This window comes from Trachemys scripta, chromosome 5 (assembly GCF_013100865.1).
Source record: "Trachemys scripta elegans isolate TJP31775 chromosome 5, CAS_Tse_1.0, whole genome shotgun sequence".
In the NCBI taxonomy this organism is placed as follows: Eukaryota; Metazoa; Chordata; order Testudines; family Emydidae; genus Trachemys; species Trachemys scripta.
The window spans coordinates 80,174,315-80,199,376 of NC_048302.1; the positions used below are offsets into that span (position 1 = coordinate 80,174,315).

Here is a 25,062-nt window from a genome sequence, read left to right on the forward strand (position 1 = left end):
ACTGGAGGAGGCCCTGCAATGGAGACGGTGTTTGCTCCCAGTTTTCATGCATAAGGTCTAGCAGCCCCCTCGGCTGCTGGCCAGGGCCGGCTCCAGGCACCAGCTTAACAAGCAGGTGCTTGGGGCGGCCAAGGGAGAGGGGCAGCACCTGTGGCAATTTGGGGGCGGCAGGTCCCTGACTCCCTCTAGGAGCAAAGGACCTGCCGCCGATCATGGCTTTCCCCCCCCCCCCCAATTGCTGCTGCTGATCGCGATCGCGGCTTTTTTTTTTTTTTTTCTTGTGGCGGCAGAAATGCTGGAGCCGGCCCTGCTGCTGGCCATATAACAACTCAAAGGGGGAGAACCTGGTCAAAAACTGGGGGACCTCCTGGATGGCCAGTAACAGGGGTGGGATAAATTGGTCTCACTGGTTAAGATCTTCCGGGGGAACTTCCACAACATTTCCTTCAGTGTTCGGTTAAAACATTCCACCAGCCCGTCCATCTGTGGGTGGTATATAGAGGTCTGTAATTTTTTTATTCCCAGTAGGCTTGTGACAGGGTGCTGAGTGAGAAGCACGTAATCAGCCCCTGCCACTCCAGCCCCAATCAAGGGGAACAGATTGGGACTGGTTTGATAGCCCTATGTCTGCCTGGTAACAGGCAGCACCTGCCAGCCTCATTAGCCTGGGCCATAAAGGCTGGGAGGAAGCCAGAGAGAAGGGGGAATGGAGAATAGCCAAGCACAGAGGGAGGTGGAAGCCAGGAGCCTTCTGGTCTGTTGCTGGTCAGACCTGCACTTGGCAAAGTTGGCTGCGAAACCTTTACATAGGTGGTGGGAAAACAACTGTAAATAAAGAACACTGGTGTTGCATCTGACTGGTTGGACTGCCTGACTGAAGAGGGCAACAGGGGCTGAAACCAGAGGGGCCCAGCGTGCACCTCACTACAAGACTTGGCGAAGGAGCTTTGATGTGAAGTTGGTACCCTAGTCTGTCAGAACTTCTTGGTCAGGCCCCGGGAGGGTAGCTCTTCTCCTGGAGTCACCGCCAGAATGTCTCTGGTGTGATCTCAAGTGCATCAAAGATGGTGGCCTTCAACTACCCATGCTCTTGGGCTTCCCTACCGGGACCCCCCAGTAGATGGCCTAGGCTGAGCCCGTTGAGTACAGAGCCAATAAGATGGCCCATTGCTCCTGTGTAGGCAACCCTGCCAAACATGATAAGGAAGGCTTTGGGATCATCCTTGGGGCCCGTTTTTGCCAAGCGCACTGGCACCGTGCGGTCAGCTGGGGCTGTGGCACCCCTGGGGTTGGGGCCCGTGGGGGTCGGCAGAAGTGCTGCAAGCTGCTGCAAGCTGCAGCAAGCACTGTTGTTGTTGCTCACAGTTCTGGACCCCCAGTTCTCGAATCAGTTGCTGTTGCTGATTCCTGAGCTGTTGCAGCAGTTGTTGCTGCTGCTGGCCATTTAATCAACTTCTCGACCTCCATCCTTCCTAAATTGAGGAAGGGTGAAGGGGTTCTGTCTACCGCTGTCATTGGCTCGTCTCCTTATCTCAGAGGAGGGGGCGCTGTGTTCTCCACCAAGTGTAATGGTCCCTTGTCCTCCAGTGGGGAGGGGAGGGGAGGGAAGCCACTCTGCTTCACTACACCCACACTCCACTTTGTGTCCAAATCTGCTGCTTCTTTTGCCATAGAGTTTCTCTCTAGTTTCATATTTTTCTTCCTATTTGGCTGCCAAAAGTCTTGTGCAGGCTCATCTCTGGTCTTGACTACTGTACCCTTTTTGACCTCTCTCTTTGGTCCAATCCTAAATGAATCCTCTGGATGGTATTTGTATTAATAATTCTTATTGTAATTAAGATTATGATTGTTTATTTGTATAGTAATAAATATTAATAGTAATAACCTGTTTGTAATATTTCTCCCAATATCTAAACTTTATTCAGAGATGCATATTTTCAAAATGTTTCTTTTGTTGAAAATTGATTGGAGAACATTAAGATAGAAATCAATTGCAGTTTGATTTCTGGTAATTAATCATAATATACATAGACTACTTAGCCTCACCAAGGAGACTCCCTGATGAGTAAACTGTAACAATCTAAATGATCTCACTAAATACTTTTATGTTTTTTCTTTAAGAAAAGGTAGATCTTTATGCACAAGCAGCAGTATTAAACCAGTGTGTGAGTGCGCACACTCAAAATGAAAGAACATTTTCATAATTTTAGTTTGTGATACCCCTTGAGAGGCACCAATCAATAGTGAAACACCTGACCAGACTCTCTGGTCCGACCAGGCTGTGGCTGACAAAGTGAGGGGTGATGGGCAAAGGTGGCTTCCAGATATCTTTGTGGCCCCACATCTTGGGGCAAAGTGTGCAGATCTGAAGGCTGCTCTAACTTATGTTGCCTGCAGGTCTTAAGGGGAACATTCCAACAGCCTAGAATCTCCAAGCCATAGTGACTTGCAATCTGCACTAGCTGTAGCTTCAAATAGTCTTCGGGTGTTCTACCCAATAAAGCACACTGCAATAAGCCGAACTGAAACTATGGCATGGATAACTGTGGTTGTGAGGTTTGCATCTTATAGGAAAAGTTGCAATGTCTCTCAACCAAGCACAAATGTAAAACTGAACTCTTCATTATTGCTATCCAAAGATCCATAAACAGCTGAGAAGCCATTTAGACTTCTAGGCCTCACTCTTGCAATTTTTAGCTCACAGATGGATTTCTGTGCCTGTGCAGAGCCTCATTATGCAGTTATCCACCCAAGGATTAGGAGCAGCAGTATCAGGACCCTGGTTTGCAAACCTTGTTAATGGAAAGTGATATTCTACCTTAATCAAAGGGGGGGAAATTACTCCTGATGTTTCCCCCAGTCCCTTTCACCTAACCCAACAACATCGCCGGATTTAGCAGGATTGAGCCTAGGCAGCCAGTTTTCATCCATTCTTCTCAGGAATGATTTGTCACTTGGCCAGAACAGTTAACATCTTTTACCACAAACCCTTGTTTGACAGACTCACCTAAGAGCTGATTTGGCTGGGATTTTAGCTTTAAGAACTATGTTCCTCATTCCAAACAGAGTACATTATTTAAAACCAAAAGCCTTTTCAGAAACATGCTTTGTTTGCCATGCAGAAATAGTCCCATTTTCTTTTGCACGTTCCCCTTCCCCGCCTCCCACAGAGCTCTTGCTTTGGCCAGCCAGGAATTGTTCCAAGGGGCTTTGTTCAGCTCCAGCAGACTGTTTTTGTCCAGCCTAGATGATGTATAATTTGGACAGCTCTGTTTCTTCAGCAACACGTCCCCTGTTAAGGGCTATGCCGGGTGGAGCTGTGCGTGATGCATACTGTCAATTCCCACGCACGGCCCAGGCCCCGGAGCTGAAGTCAAGCACCCAATTACCGCAGCTCCTCGGTTTTTGTTTAGCTTAGCAACCCCCGCCCCCTTCCTTCGCTGCTGCTTCTCTCTCGGGCACCTGCGGCAACCTGCCAGCCCGTAGCCCCTAGCAGCGAGCGCGGCCAGCACCGCTCGCCAGTGACGGGGGGACACCCCGCCTTGGCCCCGGGCTGGGCTCGGCTGGCTGGAAGTGGGGGGAGGAGGCTCAGCCCCCCTGCCCCGCCTGGCGGGCGCTGCCTGCTCCGCGCCCGGGCTCTGCTCTCGCTGTGCGCGGGGCTGCGAGCGGCTGCGGCCGGGCGCGCAGCTATGAAGGTGGCGGTGTTGGACCTGGGCACCATCTTCGCCAGGCTCTTCAAGCCCTCCGCGGCTCCAGCCCCGGGCCCCGCCGCCTCGTGCTCCCCCGTGCCCGGGGCGGCTCCCGGCTGCCCTGCCGCGTCCAGGGCGCTGCCTCCCCCGTCTCCCCTCCACCCCCTGCCCGCCCCGTCCTTCCCTCGCGCTCCCGTGCCCGGCCCCCTGCCCGTCAGCCCCCGGCCGCTCCCCCCACTAGCGGGGGGCTTCCCGGGGCGGGCGGCTCCCGGTGGCGGGGCTGGGGTGGCGCAGGCCCCGGGCGGAGGTGGCAGCTCCCCGCGCCAAGCAGCGGCTCCCGTGGACAGAGAGCCCGGCGCCTGGGCAGCCCCCAGTGCCAAGCCGCTGCTCTTCGTCACCCTGCCCGACATCGGCGAGGAGGGGGTGGCCGAGAGCGACCCCGAGGGCCGAGCCTGCGCCTCTAGCACCGCCGACCTAGCGTGAGTGGGGAATGGCTGGGCGGGGGGGGCTGTGTCTGGGTCCCAAATGGCGCAGGGTTTTCCTCTGCCCAGGCAGCCGGGGGGGGGGGCGTTGGGAGAGCCTGGCTCTCTGGTCGAGGAAAGGCTCAGCTTTGTGTTGGGAGGGCTAGGGTAAGGGGTGTATTGGAGCTTGCGTCCTGCCCACCTAATGGGTAACCTAACCGCCCCAATCATGCAGCGAGCCCTGGGGTGCCCAAAGCGCTAATGAACTTTCCCCTCTGGGAAGGACCCGTGTTTGGGGGGAAAAGTTTAAAATGCTCCTATGCAAATCAGCTGTGCTCCTGGGGACAGAGGACTGGATTCTGTACTAGGTTACACAGGTATAATGAATCCAGAGCAACTCTATTACCATCGACAAGGTGACTGGATTTATGCCAGGGTAGCTGAGATCAGATTCCATCCTCCCAGGATGTGTAATACTCTCCTAAATGAAGTTTCACATATTTCTTTTTATCCTGGTAGGGTAAAATCATTCTGTTAAAAATGGGGCTCAGCAGAGAAACCAGCTAAGGCAAAGGAGAGAGTAAAAGGGCCTGGCAGTTCAAATGAGGATGCCATAGGATTATTTTTACACTTGTGCTCACTGTAAAAGGCTGCTTCAACATACCTGCTGTGTGTTGAAGTACACATCTGAATTATATTCATAAATATAATGTAAAGAGATACTTTAAAACAGATTGGAAACTTTCTTTGTATCTGAACTTTTCCAGCGTTGAGTTTGAAAATGCTTAACTTCGACTATTAAGTTAAAGACAACTACACATATCCAACCACTTAAATGTGGAATTTGTGTGATTCCACTCTGGGATGTTCTGCTTACAGAAAGTTGTACCACATTAGAAAACAGGTCAGTTTCTCAGCTGATGTAAAGCAGCATAGCTCCAATAACATCAAGTGTAGTTAAGCCAATTTACCAGATAATTACCTTGTCTAAAGTTATAAAAGAAAAATACATGCCAAAATTATAAAGTTATGAATAAAGCAACAGAGGGTCCTGTGGCACCTTTGAGACTAACAGAAGTACTGGGAGCATAAGCTTTCGTGGGTAAGAACCTCACTTCTTCAGATGCAAGTAATGGAAATCTCCAGAGGCAGGTATATATCAGTGTGGAGATAATGAGGTTAGTTCAGTCAGGGAGGGTGAGGTGCTCTGCTAGCAGTTGAGGTGTGAACACCAAGGGAGGAGAAACTGTTTCTGTAGTTGGATAGCCATTCACAGTCTTTGTTTAATCCTGATCTGATGGTGTCAAATTTGCAAATGAACTGGAGCTCAGCAGTTTCTCTTTGGAGTCTGGTCCTGAAGTTTTTTTGCTGTAAGATGGCTACCTTTACATCTGCTATTGTGTGGCCAGGGAGGTTGAAGTGTTCTCCTACAGGTTTTTGTATATTGCCATTCCTGATATCTGACTTGTGTCCATTTATCCTCTTCCGTAGTGACTGTCCAGTTTGGCCAATGTACATAGCAGAGGGGCATTGCTGGCATATGATGGCATATATAACATTGGTGGACGTGCAGGTGAATGAGCCGGTGATGTTGTAGCTGATCTGGTTAGGTCCAGTGATGGTGTTGCTGGTGTAGATATGTGGGCAGAGTTGGCATTGAGGTTTGTTGCATGGGTTGGTTCCTGAGTTAGAGTTGTTATGGTGCAGTGCGTGGTTGCTGGTGAGAATATGCTTAAGGTTGGCAGGTTGTCTGTGAGCGAGGACTGGCCTGCCTCCCAAGGTCTGTGAAAGTGAGGGATCATTGTCCAGGATGGGTTGTAGATCACTGATGATGCGTTGGAGAGGTTTAAGCTGAGGACTGTAGGTGATGGCCAGTGGAGTTCTGTTGGTTTCTCTTCTGGGCCTGTCTTGTAGCAGGAGGCTTCTGGGTACACGTCTGGCTCTGTTGATTTGTTTCTTTATTTCCTTGTGTGGGTATCGTAGTTTTGAGAATGCTTGGTGAAGATCTTGTAGGTGTTGGTCTCTGTCTGAGGGGTTGGAGCAGATGCGATTGTACCTCAGTGCTTGGCTGTAGACGATGGATCGTGTGGTGTGACCGGGGTGGAAGCTGGAGGCATGAAGGTAGGCGTAGCGGTCGGTGGGTTTTCGGTATAGGGTGGTGTTAATGTGGCCATCGCTTATTTGTACGGTGGTGTCCAGGAAGTGGACCTCCAGTGTAGATTGGTCCAGGCTGAGGTTGATGGTGGGGTGGAAGCTGTTGAAAGCATGGTGGAATTCTTCCAGGGTCTCCTTCCCATGGGTCCAGATGATGAAGATGTCATCAATATAGCGTAGGTAGAGAAGGGGCATGAGTGGACGAGAGCTGAGGAAGCGTTGTTCCAGGTCAGCCATAAAAATGGATATTATATTATGCCCATATCATGCTTCAGTAGTGGCTAAAGTTAGTACAGTTATGATCAGAGAAAAACAAATATTTGGTAATGCTGCTAGCGAGAGCATATTTTAATTGGGGTATTTGAAAACAGCGTTGTGTTGCAAAATATGTGTCTGGATTTCTTTTAGTCCTTAATATATAATATAAAATTGATATGTGAAATCAACTATTATTTTGATGTGAAAATCATGTTGGACAAAGCTGTAACATAGATTGCTGAGGTCACTTATGATTTCAATTTTCTTGACTTTCTCAGCATAAAAATTGAATATATATCAATGATATACTACAGACTTATAGAGAGACCTTCTAAAAAGCATTAAAATGTATTACCGGCACACGAAGCCTTAAATTAGAGTGTATAAATGAAGATTCGGCACACCACTGCTGAAAGGTTGCCGACCCCTGTACTACAGTAATAGTCATAACTTTTTGTAATGAAATATAAGATGGGAGCATGTAGAGGAGGAGAATGTGCAGTGTTCTAAAAGTAAAGTAACTTGAACTTTGTGAGGAAAACAGGAATTCTGGAAGTGCAGAAAGTCACACTGGTAGAAAAGGCAGAGGAGTGTCAGAGGGTAATAGGGTTATAAGTAATCGCCAACATGGATTTGTCAAGAATAAATCATGCCAAAGCTATCTATTTTCCTTCTTTGACAGGGTTACTGGCCTACTGGATAGGGGAAAGATGTAAACGTGATATATCTTGATTTTAGTAAGCTTTTTGGGATAGTGCCACATGACATTCTCATAAGGAAAACAAGGGAAATGTGGTCTAGGTGAAATTATAAGGTTGGTGCACAACTGGTTGAAATACCGTACTCGAAGAGTAGTTATCAAGGTTTGCTGTCAAACCAGAGGGGTGCATCTAGGAGGTCCTGCAAGGATCTGTCCTGGGTCTGATAATATTCAATATTCCATTAATGAAAACTTGCATAATGAAGTGGAGAGGAGTTGTTGTCGTCTTTGATTCCTGTCTGGAAGCTCAAAAGCAACGATGGGCCTGATTGAAGTCTGTCCACCACTGTCTTGATCAAAGCTGTGAAGCTGGTACATCTTGAAATCTTTTTGTTCTATGTCATTCTTCATCATAGCTATCTAACACATCCTTGGTCTTCCTCTTATTTCCAGTTCTTTGCACTTTGATATGTATTGTCATGTATGGTATACTTTTCAGCTGCATTTTTGACATATTTTCAAACCACCACAGTTGTCTTTTCTGAATCTTCTGTAATAGCATTATTTCTTACTCAATCCATTTTCTTTTCTCCATCTTTTTATTTTCTGCAGTTTTGAAACTGTCAGCATTACCCCCGAGCCAGTTAATTTCTGCAGTCAAAATCTTTCATCGTCAGATATACTCATACTTCAGCATTCTGACCCCATAGAGCATTACTGTCATGACAGTTGTCTGGTATATGCTGATTTTTGTTTTTATTGAAATGTTTTTAGCCTTACAGATCTTGCAAAGTTTTGCAAATGCAGTAGTGGCTAGTCTGATTTTTCTTTTTATGTCATCTTCACAATTCCCATTCTTTGATAGAGGCTTGCAAGGTATGCACATTTTCCCACTTGTTCTAGTTTTTTGTCTCTGAATTTGATCTTTACCTCTTTCTCTTGTCTTCCAAGTGCCATAATTTTTGTGTTCTCCATTCTGATGTTCAATATGAATTTTCTGCTTTTACTGTCAACCTTGTCAGTTATTCTCTGTAAATCCTTCTTGCTCAGTACCACGAGGTCAATATCTTCTGCAAATCTAAGGTTCTGCACTGTCGTTCTACATATTAACATGACTCTTCCCATTTCATGTATCAGTGCTACAGCTATTACTGCTTCCAGTACCAAGTTGAACAAATCTTGTGATACCATTCATCCTTTTGTCACTCCTCCAGTGATCCTGAACCATTTCATCAGCTTCTTGTCTACCTCACTGCACTCATCAACTTGCTGTAGATGTTTTCTATCAGCTTGATCAATTTTTCAGGGATGCCATATATTCTCATAACTTGCCATGAGAATGGAGTGGAGGGTATGATTGTAAAATTTGAGGATGACACCAAGTTGGGGGAGTTTGCTAGCACTTTAGGACAGGGGTAGAATTCAAAACTACTTTGACAAACTGGAAAATTGATCTGAAGTCAACAATATGAAAGGCAATAAAGACAAGTTCAAAGTTCTACGCTTAGGAAGGAAAAACAAAAACAAATACACAACTACAAAATGGGGATAGCTGGTGAGAAGGAAGTACTGCTGAAAAGGATCTGGGGGTTATAGTGGATGACAAATTGAATATGAGTGAACAATGTGATGCAGTTGCAAAAAAGGCAAATATCATTCTGGTGTGTATTAACAGGATTGTCGTATAGTAAGACACAGGAGGTAGTTGTCTGCTCTAATTTGCACTGGTAAGTCCTCAGCTTGAGTACTTTGTCCAGTTTTGGGTGCTACACACTAAGAAAGACGTGGACAATTTGTAGAATCCAGTGGAGAAGAACAAAAATGATAAAAGGTTCAGAAAACATGACCTATGAGGAAAACTTAAAAAACTCGGCATGTTTAATCTTGAAAAAAGAAGACTGAGTAGGGCCTGGTAAATCTTGCAATGTCTTAAAGGGCTGTTATGAAGAGGTTCAATTATTCTACATGTTCACTAAAGGTAGGACAAGAAATAATGGGCTTAATCTGTAGAAAGGAGATTTAGGTTAGGTATTAGCAAAACATTTCTAACTGTAAGGATAGTTAAGATCTGGAATAGGTTTCCAAGGGAGGTTGTGGAATCCCTGTCATTGGAGGTTTTTAAGAACAGGTTAGACAAAGGTCAGAATATACTTGGCCCTGTCTTAGTGCAGGAGGATAGACCAGCTGACTTCTTGAGGTCCCTTCCAGCTCTACATTTCTATGATTCTATAATTTTTGGGAACAGTTTTGGATAAGAGAGCTGAAGGCTACAGTAGTCAAGAAGAGAGAAAAACTAGGGTATGTGCTAGTATGTTGGCAGTAATCATAAAAGTGGTAAAGTTTGGTATTGTAGAGGAAGAAACAAAAGGACTTGGTAAGGGCCTAGATAGAAGGGGAGGAGAGGCTGTTGAAGATGACTTCATGGTAGTTGATGATGACTCATGGTTATGACTCTTGGTAATAACATATAGTGGTAAAATCAACAGAAACAGAGAAAGAAATAGAGGAAAAGATTTAGGAGTGAAGATAAATCAGTTTGATTCATTGAGCTGAGGTTCTGGGGAGAGATCTGGGGGAAGTGTTAGAACGGCAGGAGTCAGGGCCGGTGCAAGGATATTTTGCATCCTAGGTGAAACTTCCACCTTGCGCCCCTCCCCCCCCCAAATAAATCACATACATTATACACAATACATGGTCACAGAGTAACATGCTATAATTTAGAATTAAAGCAAAGCAATTTCGGGGGCCTCTTCCATTAAAAAAAAAAAAAAAAAGTTGCAATACTATAGTAACATGTATTTGGAAATGTAAAAAATAACTAGTGAAATACATTCAAAAATTAATTTGTAATTTGAAAATATACTAAATACATTATTTAAAAACATTAAAAGCTGTAATGGTATGTATACATTTGCAGTTATATAATGGGCTGTTGCTGGGTGATGGTGATGGTTGGTGCCAATGGGCTGTCGCTGCTCTGGGGTGGTGCTGCTGTTGCCCAGGGCTGGGTGGGGAGCTGGGCTTTGGGTTGGGGAGTGCCCAGCTCACAGGGGCTGGGCTCAGGGCTGTGGGGAGATGGGGTCAGCGGGGTGTCTAGCTCAGAGGGGCTGGGCTTGGAGCTGGGGGTCAGGGCTGTGGGGCGGATGGGGTCGGAGGGTGCCCAGCTCAGAGGGCTGCTGGCGGCACGCTGACATGGTGTGCGGCTCAGACTCCCTCTCCCTCCCAGCGCAGCGGCTGCTCGAACGCTGTAAAAAAAAAAAAATGGGGGCGCCGCTTTTTGGCGCCCCAAATCTTGGTGCCCTAGGCAACCTCCTAGTTGGCCTAAATGGTAGCACACAAGACTTGCAACTAATTATCCTTTCATTGGATTGTACTAATTAACTTGAACATACTCTTCTCTTTGAGAAGTTGAAAAAGTAACACATATATTGAATTATTACACAGATTATAACCAAATATAATTATGAAGACATTTAGTATCTCAGAGCTTTTGGTAGGGACATTTTTTTCCATTTTATGTATGTATGTACAGTGCCTACTATGGTGGGGTCTTGATCCTTCACTGAGGACTCTAGATTCTACCATAATGCAAATAATAATTAAAGACTTGCTGTTTGCCTTTTAGATGCTCAAGGGTTACGCTAGAAGAAGAAAACAGGGAAGGATTTGTGGCCCTTAAATGAGCAGTTTATTAGGTGAGGATACTAATCACAGAGGACTTGATTCAGTTAGTGTCTGATTTAGTAGTCATTGAAGCTGTTGAAAGACTCTCATTGATTTCAGTTACTTTGCCTCATGATCTTAGGTCCTGATTCAGTGGGACTATTTGCATACTTAAAAACGAGCACTTACTGAAGTACCTTGCTGAATTGGGGCCTTTGATAGTAATAGCCCCTGTAAACAAAAGATTTCCTGAATTACCCCTTGGGGCTAGAAATAAATGATAGAAAAACACTAGAACTTATATGAACAAACCCTAAAAATAAAAGACTTTGCTAATTTATCGACTAAATGCATAGTTTAAAATCTCACCTGGCATAGTTTAAGCCAAGGGTTTGGGAAATGCCAGCAGAAACACACAGGCTAAGCTAATTATTCATCCCTACCAAGTCTAATATCTATACAAAATAAAACTAAGCTCTATTGAGGCAAAGCAAAAATAAATGTAAGCTTTCAAAATTATAGATATTACTGAGGCGCCTATTAAAAAGTTAAAATACATCCACAAACACAGATAAATGTAGAGGAGTCATATAAAAATGCATATTATCAAAATGCCAATATCGTATGCTCAGTAGCTTCATAATCCAGTTAAAAAGCATTCATATTGAAGAAGAGCACTGGGAGAATGTCAACAAATTTTGAACAATTGAGACATCTCTAAGATCACATTTTCCCACTCTTTCATCCAAAATGCAAGTTTGTGCCTCAGTGTGTATTGGGTGCTCTCCACATACACAGGGCACTTCTAAGTGTATTTGTTCCCCTTGTTACAGGGTGGACATTTTTTGGTTTGGAGGAAAAACAGTTGGACTTGGATCTAAATTTAGCTGAGAAAATGAGCTGTGCATTTTGATCTGAACACAGTTTAGTGTGTACTTGGTATGTTCTTCAGCAAACTTTGGATCCGATGGACCTAAATGAAATTTGGATAATAGGTTTGTCTGTATTTTAATAGAAAATAGATATAAAACATATGTTTCTCTTCTGAAATAAAAAACCCATCAAAATTAATATCTGCAGTTGAATACTAAAGCCAACTGTATTTAATACTTCAAACTAAAATAATTCAGCTTAGATATTTAAATAGTTTATAATACTACAAGTTAGAATAATTAAGTTAAGGTGGTTAACTAATTGTTTCTTTTTATTAAATGTTTCCCATAAAACAAACACTTGTAGTATTGGTAAGACAGTTTAAAAAATGCAGAGGACTGGGGACATTTTTGTCTTTCAGTGTTTCTCATCATGGTGTAAAATGTTAATTTGAAAAACAGATACAATAAATGTCCATAAACACTTATTGAGCAAACAATTTGTTTCATTAGCAGATATGTTCCAAAAAACAAACAAACAAAAACAAACAGTTTTGGACTCTAAACTGAAGTGTTTGGTTTAAAAATATGAAAGAGAATCAAAGCACAAATATCTGGGATCTTTTTAGATCTTTTAGATATAATGCAGTGGAAATAGTGCACTAGCCATTTATTTTTGTGAATAAAGTTCAAATCCATTTTTAGATCACTGCCCTCTGATCTTTCTAATTCTGTCTCAAGACCCAGTTCTGCTGTGATGCCTGCAAGAAATCGGACAAACAATGCTGATTATACAGTAATTGGAGATAGCTAGGTAGTTACGTAGTTATTTATTAGAACCAAAACAACACAGATGATTTGAAACATACAAGTTGCGTAATAGTTAATAGTGGGGTGGTGGTTGGGGCTCCTTTGAATCCCCACCAGATTCCAATTCGGGTTGTTAATGATGTCTTTCCCCTGTTTGTACTGTCAGGAAGGAGTTAAAATTTAGCCATCAGAAAAAACAGAAGCTGCTAAGAAGCAATGATATAGTTTCTGTCAATACATGATAATTTAGCTAACAGCTAAGACAAAAACCATGGAACAAGCAAGAATATTTCAGTAGCTCAAAAGGCACTGACGACTGTAAACAATTAATAAGCTTATATGGTCAATGCCCTCCCAGTAACTCAGTTCTTTGAACAGAATAAACCCTCCCTTCACAGCCCACCGGATATCTGTAAACACTCATCCTTACCCCCCTCCCATCCCGCCTCGTTCCCCCGCAAGGTAGTCATAGACTTTAATGCAATTAGGATGACCTCTATATGTATGTACTGTTCTTATTTTTATCTTTGTTCAAGGTTCTCTCTTGTCTTGTATCATAGGTTTCACCCCCACTCTGGACTTTAGAGTACAGATATGGGGACCTGCATGTGAACCTCTAAACTGAATTACCAACTTAGATCTGGTTTTGCTGCCACCACTCCCAATTCTAACTCCTTTCCCTGGGTAGCCTTGAGAGACTTCTTCACCAATTTCCTGGTGAACACCGATCCAAACCCTTGGATCTTAACACAAGGAGAATTTAACCATCCCCTCTCCTTTCCCCCACCAATTCCTGGTGAGCCCAGATCCAACCCCCTTGGATCTTAAAACAAGGAAAAATCAACTTGTAACAATGTCTGTCTCTGTATGTACAGATAAATGCCAATGCATTAATAAGAGAATGTATACAACTGGCCACTATGACACCATATTTTTGAAGCTGCTTGTCAGTCTTCCCAGTACCGAGAATAAACCCCCATCAGTATTGTCTGTGCTTGCCTGAATTTTGGGTGAAAAGAACCTCTTTGCTTAACAATTTCACAAGGGAGTTCTCCAAACAAAATAAACACAAACAAAAGAAAGGTCTTATTCTCTCTCTCTCGCTCTCTCTCTCCCTCTCTCCCTTAAGAGAGCGGGGAATCAGAGTAAAAGAAAAGAAAGGCAAAGGTGGTTTGTCTCTTAGATAGCCTTTTTTGGGGGGTCACCCCTCTAGGGGTTGGTTTATCAGCAGGTATAGTATCTATAATTAGGGTCTGCCTCCTACCCCTCCTCCTGGGGGCACCTTGCTTTATAGCTGGTCCATGTAAGTTCAGGGGTGGTGAGGCCTGCAACTGTCTTTCTGTTGGCTTATCTGTCTCTGAGGTACAGCAGTCTTCCTCTTGTTCACCACCCCTTCCTGTGGCAGGTTTTCCCTTTTTAAGCTCCCCTTCCAAGCATAGCAAGCCTTACAGGTTTACCTAGTTTGCTGAAGAAGCACAGAAGAGCTTGTTAGTCTCCACTATACTAGAGTGAGGGTGTGCCCCTTCACACTAACCTTCATAACTGTATGGTTCTATCTTTATAAGTCTGATCCTCCCTGCCCACTTCCCTTCCTTTTTTGTTATATTGTGTCTTGTTTCAAAATAATTGCTTGCACTCTGCTCAAAGAAGTACAGGATTGGCATAGCAGAGTTGTTGTAGGTCAGAATTGAGGTTCATCGGCAGAGTTGTCTGAGGAAGGCTGTGCAGTGCCTGCATACATCATGCCTGAATCAGGTCAGTCCTGTGTGTCTAATTTCATGAATACTAAACTTATCCTTTTGTTTTTTTTTCTTTTTTGAGTAAGAAAAATAAAGCAGAATATAATGCAATCTGAATTTGTTTTCCTAGTGAAAAGTAGATGATGTAATTTATTAGACAAATTAAAAGATGGATCAGATTATTGTTAGTTAACTGTTGAAAAGAAATTGATGCCTATCTTACAAGGGCTGATCAGTAAACACTTTGAAATTTACTTTCTGTCATTTAAAATTGGTTGGATATTCTTGCTAAGATCCAAGATAGACATGCACTACAAAATGCTTACTTCCTTTTATTAAACTATGTCCTTCAGAGTTCAGACCCCTCTATTTGATATAATTTATATTCTTTTGTGTATTTTAATAAGCAAATAAAATATTTTATTCATACCCAAAAGACATGTAACAAACATGTATTGTCTGTCTTAAAAAGAAAAAAACATACCAAGAAGATACACAGAAGGGAGGAATAAGATATGGCACTTGGAGAAGGAAAGTCTATACCTCTACATTAGCATTTTTTTAATTAGATGATTCCACTTAAGCTTTTAGAAGCACCCAAATTAAATATTGATAACTATAGTCCTCCTTACCTTGAGTTCAGATTTAAGTTGGTCTAAATTACAAAGTATATTTTTTTCGCTTAGTATTTAAGCAGATGGTGTAGTTTTCTGCTCATCCAAACATAAAATTCTTTTCCATGAGTTTTTTTTAATGTTAAAATGTGATTGGTCTTTTAAAAAAACGTTTATTGAAAAGTAATCATTCAGATAAATAAGTATTCATGTTCTACTTCATCATCATTTTCCTCACTACTTTAGCATGATTGCATCCTGAATAAATTGAAATACCCAAAAGAGAGACAATCTGGAATTCAGTTCGCCCTATTGTATTTACGTAGGCTGAATATTGAATATGCCAATCACTCAAATTCTTTCAATTCCATAATAATCAGAGAACAGTCTGAAGCACTGGAAGAGGTGTAAAGTGCTGTGTGGTCAAAAAGGATTCCACCCTTCCATCCTCACTGCCTGATTGGCTAGGTATATAATGAATTCCTCTCCAGCAGGGCCCAAGAATGCTAATATGCAATTGTTTGTTTCCCCTCCCCCCAAAAAACCCCTCCTAACCCCAAAACAAAGTACCATCCCCTGCAGAGTTCTATCTATCTATCTAAAATCTATCCTGCTCTGCACTATTCAGTATGAAATCATTTGGAAATGAGATGCCATAGACTTCACCATCAGCAATACACTGGTGACACCCAGCTATATACGTCTTCTTCCAGAGTTGCAACCAGTGCCATCTTAAGGATGAAAAATGCCTAGAGGAGGTCAGCATATGGATGAGCTGGCTCAAACTTAAAGTGGACAAGACTGGAGTGATATTGGTTGGAAGACGGAAATACTTTGAAGAACTTATTGAGTCACAGCCAACCTCCCCCTTTTCTATCAAAAGCATCTGCCCCCATTTGTCAAAGTGGTACTAAACCCTGGAGGTTCTGTTTAACTGTGCACTTAACTTTTCATATGTCAGAATTTAGAAGATCAGGTTCTATCAATGATGTCATCTTCCACCTCCAGTTTGTTCCCCTGAGTCTTGGCTTCAGCGTTCAAAATCAGTGGTCACTTTGAAAAAGGGGGCATAAGTGACTTGTGGAAGGTGGCAGAGTGAGATGGAAATAGAATCCTAATCCCTTGAGTCCCAGTCTCCTTTTCCAAGTGCTAGACAATTAACATATATCTTTTTCACTCTAATATGTAGTATCCTATACATAACATTATAGTGTCACTTAAAAATACTGTAACTAGAAGAAAGCTTTAAAATAATTTGTGGTGCATTGGCAGGATATTTTTGGATTTGGCATTGAGTGAAAATATATCAGTAACAAAATATTTAGTGCTAAATCCTTTAGTGCTAAATCCTAATTAACACAACACCTCTGAAATCAATGGGAACTCTCCTTTTAACTTGCGTGGGACTAGGATTTGCTCCTATATACCTGTTCTTTGGATAGGCCTCTTCATGAAAAGAAGATTTGGTCCCCGCAGCTTGCTGCCCAGGGCCACCCAAGCAATTGTCAGTGACAAAAAGCTTAATGCCACATTTTCTCCTTTTCCCCCTGAACTGTGCCTTCTGAGCCTCTTAAGGTATGTCTGCATTGCACACCACTGGCGGCTGTGTGTAGGATGTATGTAGCAACACACTGCAGTGAAAAGCAAGCTATTGCCCCCATTGTGGCATTAATTACACTGCTCTACAGCCAAAATGCTTCTGAAATAAATGTAGTCAAACTTTACTAATTCTGGGTCATTGAGAACGAAAATGATGCTTAAAATTGTTGATTGGCTCTAGTTTGCAAGATATGCTATTGGGTCAGTATATACGACCCTTGACTTGGGAATGGCGGAAGGAAGGGATCTCAATTTAAACCAGAAATGACTAAAATACATCTTTGACTGGATCTATGAATAAATCTATGACTGGGTTTGGACAGTACTTGCTTTTTAGGCAAAACAATGAATGATGCAATCTGAAGCTGGTATTGTGTCATACATGATATGAATTGCATCATGTTATTCCTAGAAGTCATGGATGATGCAATCATAACGAAGCTTACATCACTCTGCTGAACAAATTGCCCTATATCCGCTCTAGAAATCATACAGTGTCGTGCTCTCTTATTTGTCAGTGTTTGATTTTGCAAAGTGACACATTTCTGTTTAGCCAAAGTGAGCAGAGATGCCTCGTACTTGTGTGAACAGTGCAGATAACTTCTATGTTTGTGGTGAAGTGACTTTTGCATCACCATAGTGGTTATACTGAGCATCACCTTTATTTTGGCTGCCAAATTGGAGATCAGGACAAGAGGTGGGCCCCACATATATGCTGCAACACTTGTGCAACAAATCTACGCCAGTGGTTGAACAGGAAAAGGAAATCTATGCCTTTTGCAGTGCCAATGATTTGGAGAGAGCCAACAGATCATACCAGCAATTGTTACTTCTGCATGGTGCCTCCAGTTGGGAAAGGTGTGTCAAAGAAGAAAAAGTGGACTGTGCATTATCCAAACATTCCATCAGCTATACGCCCAGTACCCCACGGAGAAGGACTGCCGGTTCCTGGTGCACCAGAATCATTCTCACTTGAGTCAGACGAGGAAGAGGATGAAACTTCTGGTCCTGAACCATCAGTGTCACAGAACCCACATTTTCTCCCCTCCTCCTCCTCTGAACCACACCTCATAACACAAGGTGAACTGAATGACCTTGTCAGGGATTTGGAACTACCCAAGAGTAAGGCAGACTTTGGGCTCCCGACTACAGCAGTGGAATCTCCTGGCAGGTGATGTTAGTGTTTCCATGTTCCATGACCGTCAAAAGGATCTTGTCCCATTCTTCTTCATGGAAGGTGATCTTGTGGCCTGAAACATCGATGGTGTGATGGCAGCCCTCAACATCGTTCACGATCCAGATGAGTGGAGACTGTTCATTGATTCATCGAAGACGAGTCTTAAAGCTGTTTTACTGCATAATGGCAATGTTTTGCCATCAATTCCAGTTGGTCATGCAGTCCATATGAAGGAAACCTATGACAACATGAAACAACTTTTGAGGTGCATAAACTATGACCAACATCAGTGGCAGCTTTGTGGCGATTTGAAGGTTGTTGCTCTCTTGCTTGGTCTGCAGACTGGATACACAAATTACTGCTGTTTTCTCTGCAAATGGGATAGTCGTGCAAGAGATTCCCACTACATCAAGAAAGATTGGCCACTCCGACAGTCATTGGAGCCTGGGAGGAAAAGTGTTCAGCATCCACCACTTGTTGAATCAAGGAAGATTTTGTTACCATCATTACACATCAAGCTGGGTCTGATGAAGAACTTTGTCAAGGCCATTGACAAAACACAAGCGGCTTTCAAGTACCTCCGTGGAAAATTTCCAAGGTTAAGTGAAGCTAAGATAAAGGAAGGTGTCTTTGTTGGTCGTCAGATTCGTGAACTTCTTCGAGATAATGCATTTGACTATGCCACTGTGTGGCAAGGAAAAGACGGCATGGAAAGCCTTCCAGTTAGTGGCAATCAATTGTCTCGGAAACAACAAGGCAGACAACTACAGGTTGTTGGTGGAAAACCTCCTCAAGGCATACAAAAGCCTTGGTTGCAACATGTCACTAAAGATGCATTTTTTGCACTCTCATTTAGATTTTTTTCCACCGAACTGCAGAGCAGTGAGCGACGAGCACGGCGAGCGATTTCACCAGGACATTGCAACAATGGAGAAACGCTATCAGGGCAAATGGAGCCCATCAATGCTTGCAGACTATTGCTGGATAGTGACAAGAGATGCTCCATTTAATGAATACAAGAGACAAGCCAAGAAGCGCCGAGTAGACGCTGAATAGGACTAAACTATGTACATAATAGTTTTTTGCCTTTTATTTCATAACAAATTTTATTTATATAATCCTTTTGCTGATTTTTAAAGTGTTCCATAAACAGGACAGGTGAAATATCATCATGTAAAGCAACCATAAACACATGAAAAGACCTAGGTTTACAATTTATGATTAAAACTTTACTATCTACACAATATACATAGACATAAAATGTAAAAACTTAAATATCTTGGAAACAGTAGCCAATCAGTTGTTTTAATTGTCATATTTGAATTCAGCACATCAAAATACATAATAAATAGCACATTTTATCTCTGAAGCAGACGACTTCTCAAAAATTGTAGACCAGTGTTACATGTGTCAATAAAAGGCTCTGGTGCTGAGGAAGCAGCGGGAAAAAGTTCTGGCGTCTCTGGTGGGGAAAGGCTCTGGCAGTGGGACACAACATTGCTAAAAATAGCAATGTAGACAGGGGATGCACTGCTTGAGTATGTAGAGAGCCATGTAGGGTACATACCCACAGGGGTGTCTTTATTCGCATAAGCCGTGTCTCACCATCTACACTAATATTTATATCAGTGCTGGGAAGTGTGCAGTGTGTGTACTCTAAACGCCATCATAAAGAGGGTGCAGTGTAGAAGTACCCTCAGGAAGGGCAGCACAGAACCTGTCCCTTGTTGGACTGAGAGGACTGTGTTCCATTTATCTTCATGTAATTTCTCTGGTATTTCAAAGTGTGGGCATGAGTGTATAATTTACTCCTTCTCTGTACAAAGGATTAGATGAATTTCCAGAAGATGGTGTTTTGTGTGTGTGTATTGGTATGCATAGGTTGTAGGGAGTGAGGGAAAGTACTTCACAACATTTTGAATATTGTGGCTAAGAACTATAGCAAACTTTAAATCCTTCTCATAAACAGCCCTTTTTCATTAATTCTTGGCTACTAATTTTGTTTCAGATCATATAGTTATATTTTTTTTAGCAATAATACTTACACACCCTTAAGAATGGTATTTCAATTCTCCTCTGCCTCTTATCTTCTTTTGTGCCAGCAAGGTGGTTACAAAACAATAATATATAACTGCATAGGTGATGTCACTTGAAATACTGATATCAAAACGTTTGGAAATGCTTGAGAGGAGTGGTCAATATCTTATGGTTTCAAAACTCCTACCCAGTTTGTGATGTAGAATTTTTATTTTATTTTAACCTCCTCTCTTTTACTTTTCAAGGTGACTTTTGTTTACAGTAGAGCTGGCCAAAAAAAGTTTGTTTTTGTTTTTTGCAGGGTGGGGGGGAGGTTGCAAAAAAAAAAAAAAAAAGGTAAAAATTATTCACAACTCTAGTTCACAGTAAAATAATGGTTTTCCTCATTGCCAGTTCAGCATCTTCTCCTTGGGAAAGGGTTTGGGGACATGAAAGGGAACAGAAAGTGAGTTTCAATTTGTGCAGTATAAGACTGATCATCCCCTGGACAAATGTGGTTTCTCCTACTCTACTGAATGATTATGAACTTTGGCCCAAAACATCCATTTTAGAGAATTTGCGCCAAACCTTTAGACAACCAAGGGGGCTTTAACTAGTACATGTGTGGTTTCTAGCCCCTCCATGTGTAACTCAGACACCTTGTGGGTATGGTGTTCTGTTCCATCTAGTGGCACCCAGACCACTTAGAGAGAGAGAAGAAATGAGTCTGCTCCACAGCCTTAGCTAACAGCCAGTTAGCTTTTAGCTCATGCGGTAGAGGCTCATGCACTAAGCTCTAGAGGTCCCCGGTTCGAGGGGTCTGCTGGCGTTACACAGAAAGTGACCACATGATTTGGGATCCTTCCTAAGATCTGTAAATCAAGCTATATTCACACCTCAGTAATAAATTTGTGTAATTTAGCAGTTAGTTAACAATTATGTTGATGATGCATGAGCCATAAGAGAATCCAGCTCAGTTCCCATAGCTAGATGAACTCCATAATGTTAACAGGAGTAAAAAAAGTCTTTTTGTCACTAAAGTACAACAAACAGATTTTCAATTGTTTCATCTAATAGCCTATTCTGAAAAGCAGTAATACACTTGTATTTATGACCTTGATATGGCAGAGTACAGTACAGAGTATATAGTCCTTCTAGTCTCCGAGGTAGTTTTTTGGTAATGGCAGGGTTACAAAATTCAGTTCAATGATTACAAGAAGGGCATTATGAAGATATACTTCATTAATTTGGCTGAAAATATACTGCAGTGAGGTGAACTATATAAATATCATGCAAATAGCTGATATAATTACAGTGGAATGTATTTATTTACTACTGGTAATGCTACTCTTGAGATTCTCCATTCACCAAAAACAAGTATTGTACAATTTGTCAGCTTTCACATGTAAAGACTGAACACTTGATGATTTAAAAAAAACACAACAATACTGTCTCTTGATTGCTGCAGGTTAAGACTTTGATTAATAATGTGAGCTTTGTTCAGGAAATATTGAACCAGAGTATTATAGGTATCCCCACCAGCACCATCCGTAATTAAGGTAGCCTGATACTTCTGTTATACGCAACTGAAAACATGACCTTATTACTCTGCCACACTTTGTTTAGGCTGAAAATTTCCATGCCTTGTGCCAGCCTCAGGCTGTATTTTCAGCAAAAATGGTTCAGCCATTTCTGAGAACAATATTAGAAAAAATATTATTTCTCCCATGTTAAAAATAATGTTTACAATTGTTTTTATTGAGAATCTCTAGTGCTTCCATGCTTTGGAGAAAGGGCTTGAAATTTGGCTGGGGGGTTGAGTTTGTGTCAGAGTTGTGCCTTTTGGAAACAGCATCCAAATGATAAACCTTTGAAAAATCTCAATTTGCAAATTCTAAGTGGAGACTTGTTAGAGTTTGCAGCCAAATTCTCAAAAGATTAATCTGTACAGAATTTCACTGCAACCAAAGACTGTAGTTGCTGACCAAGACTTTCCTTGCAATTGCAATTCCTGGCTGATGTGGTTTTGGGTACTGGACCAGTAGGAAATATATTTGATATGACTTGAATATTATCCAAGAGTAACAATTTTAATGTGGAACAGAAGAGTTGTTTTTAAAAATCAGTAATAGAGGTAAATTTGTAGAATATACAATTGTGTGTGAACATGTTTTGCTTTGCTGTTCTGTACAGATGCATGTTGGCAAAATCTACATAATTTACAATAGCAGAAGTAAACTGGAGCATTCAGGCTTTTTAGTTTAGCAAATTGATAAAACTGTGAACTTCAGCAAAATTATGAGTTACTAGAAATAAAATAAATGTAGTAAGCATTCATCACCTAAAAATTATCTAAATTTCCTTAATATTGCTAGAGTCAGGTGTGTTAAGTAATCTTGTAAAATGTTTCCGACAGTGTGAAATTGAATTAAAAGGAATGCATACTTAAGAATATCTTTGAACATATTGCTGGTACTGTACAAATATTCCCATATTCCAGCAAACTTTAAAAAATAAATAGAGCCAAATTGTACACTCGTTCCTTGCACACAATTCTCATTAATATTGGGAATTGTAAAGAAACAGATTTATTTCACAAAAAATCAATTTCTTAAACATTATTTTTTAAAAAGTTCCTCCTGGAAAACAGTAGAACTATCAGAGTTGTAAAGGAAGGATATAACTGCTATAGGGATATCATTGCTTCTCTCATTTTCTGGACAACCCACTGATTTAAAGGAATTTGCCCTTATTTGTGTTTCAGTATTTGGACATGGCAAAAGTGAAATTTCTCAATGTTCTAACTGTGGCCAAGTTTACATTACAGAGTTAGGTTGTCATAAGGCAGCTTACTTCGACCTAACACTGTAAGCATCTACACTAAAATGTGGCTCCCACCGACGTAACTCATCCACTACACCAACTTAATAACTCCACCTCTGAAAGAGGCATAGCGCTTTAATTGATGTAGTTAGTGTAGACACTGCATTGCTTACGTGGACTGTTGCTGCCTTTCAGAAACCATCCCACAATACCAATACTGGCAGTTAAATCAGTACAAGTGCTTCTGGTGAGGACATGTGCCGCTGACACAAGGAGCGTAGTGTGGACATGTAAAACCGATTCACTTACTGCGATGGCTATATGTCGACATAACTTAGGTCAATTTAATTTAATAGTGTAGACTTGCCTTGTGTGTGATTAAATCAAACCCTTATCTTTTTAATATGCTTTCTGTAATTGCCTTACACTTCATTGTAAATCATATCTGTTGAATGATGCACATTTGTTCAAAAGTGTTACATAGAGCTGGTTGAAAAACAGGACACTTTTTGTGGGGGGGGAAGTCCCTGTTTTTGTGGGAAAAGTTTGAAATTTCAAAACTGAACATTTTTTTGACCAGCTCTACTATTAGATTACTTTATAATAAACTGTGAAACAGTTCTTAACAAAGCAACAGCTCCTTTGATTTTATTAACTGTATTATAAAAATGATTAATCCCTTTCTTTCTATTAACGTTCTTTTAAAGTAACTAGAATGTTTTGCTAAACCTGAAACTTTGCATAGCAGGTGCTGTCTACCTGGAGTATATCTGGAATGTTGGAGAACAATCAAGCAGTTAATCTATTTGTAGATGGTATTATGAAAGATACCTTGATCATGATTTCCTCTAAGATATGTGAGTTAGTGTGTAAGAAGTATGTTTCACTTTATAAAGCCTATAATGTATTTTCAGTTGCTGATCAATGTGTAGTGTTTGTGGCTTTAGCTTGCTATTCATAAAAATAAAACATATTGAGTAACCAGCTAAGGTTTTGATAAACTGTGATAAGATGTTCCCATAGTACCAGGCATGTAAACAAAATAGAACCAACTATATACTACCATTACCACCACAACAAAAAACACTTAGGGAATTATTTTTTAAAGGTGACTTTCATTTGTGTATGAGCCATATCGTAGGTGCACACATCTGCATGTGCATTATTTTATAACTTTCACTAGAATACTCTGGTGATAGTGTAGAAACAATGTATGTGCATGCTTGTGCACAAAGTTGCATGTGCACAGAGAAAAGCTAGGTTGGAAATGATGTTGCTAATCAGGCCCTTTTATTTACAATGTTTTAAAAGCTTTGTGAAGTCAAACTGATTTCTCTTCTGAAAGAGAAATTTGCAATAAAATTCAAATATGGAATGCATATATATTAATGACTGCTTCACATGTTTGTAAAAATGAAACAAATTTTATTAAAAAAACATGGAACTGTTAGAATCAACACTAAATTTTTGCATGAGCTAGATCAAGCTATATTAATAATTGAATAACTAAATATCATGCACATTATTCTGATAGAGCTTAAAGTGTTTCTTGTAAAAGCTTATATTCTGTAAGCTTTAAGAGTGGAATCTTAAATACAATACTTTGAACAGCACAACGAAATATTTTGCAATGAACCGGTTTAACTATTTCAGAGAATATTGTTGTGGTGTTTCCATCCAGACTGAAACCTTCATCGTGAGACAAAAGTTAGATATAACCTTCACTTATATGGTAAATAAGACAAAGAAGCCCATCTAAAAGTGTTTTAAAATTTTAATTGTTTAAAAGTATCTGGTTACATATGTCAAGGCTGAACAAGTTCTAGTTTATTTTATCAGCAGAGCTACAATAACTTGCACTAGTCATTCTCTGGAACATGTTCAACTACCTATGTGATGCAGAAAGAAAACGTTAAATAATGCATAAATACTGAGGTGCAGTAAAAACAGGTCATGTGTAGGGTTTGAGAGAATACATGTTTGCAGTTCAGCAGACAATTAAAAAGTACACCTAGTTCGTGACTGGGAAATGAGTTTTATTAGAGTATGGTTGGAGACATTAGTTGTTCAAAGCCATGGGTTTGTTTAGGCTGCTTAGATCTTTTTGGTGATGGCACAACCATGCACCAACTCCCAATAGAACATAACTAGGATTTCATCCCTCTCTCCCTCAAAATAAATACCTGCAGCTCTAGCAAGCTCTCCCTCCTGGCATCCACTTAGGACTGCTGTGAGAACAATCTGGGTCTCTGTGCTGTGGATCTCTTCGGGTGCGTTAAGCTTCTAGAGCCTCAACAGATTGCAGCACTGGCCTTTCCCTTGGTCTCTCTGGCACATTTCCTGGGCACTGGCTCTCAGTCTGTTATTACTTCTTGAAAATGAGTCTCCTTAGTCCACGTGCCCTAGGCCCAGGGCGGGTGCAAGAATGTTTCGTGCCCTAGGCAAAACTTCCACCTTGCGCCCCCCCCCCCCCCCCCCCCCCCCCCC

The 25,062-nt window shown here is 41.5% G+C and overlaps 1 protein-coding gene across 1 annotated transcript in view; it reads left to right on the forward strand.

The window, feature by feature from the left end:
* Nucleotides 1–4,010: 4,010 nt before the first annotated feature.
* Nucleotides 4,011–25,062, forward strand: part of FAM149A (family with sequence similarity 149 member A) — a 73,167-nt gene continuing 52,115 nt past the window's right edge. The window contains exon 1 of the mRNA XM_034770858.1: nucleotides 4,011–4,168. The gene's annotated coding sequence lies outside the window, so the exon portion shown is untranslated. The remainder of the gene's footprint in view (nucleotides 4,169–25,062) is intronic.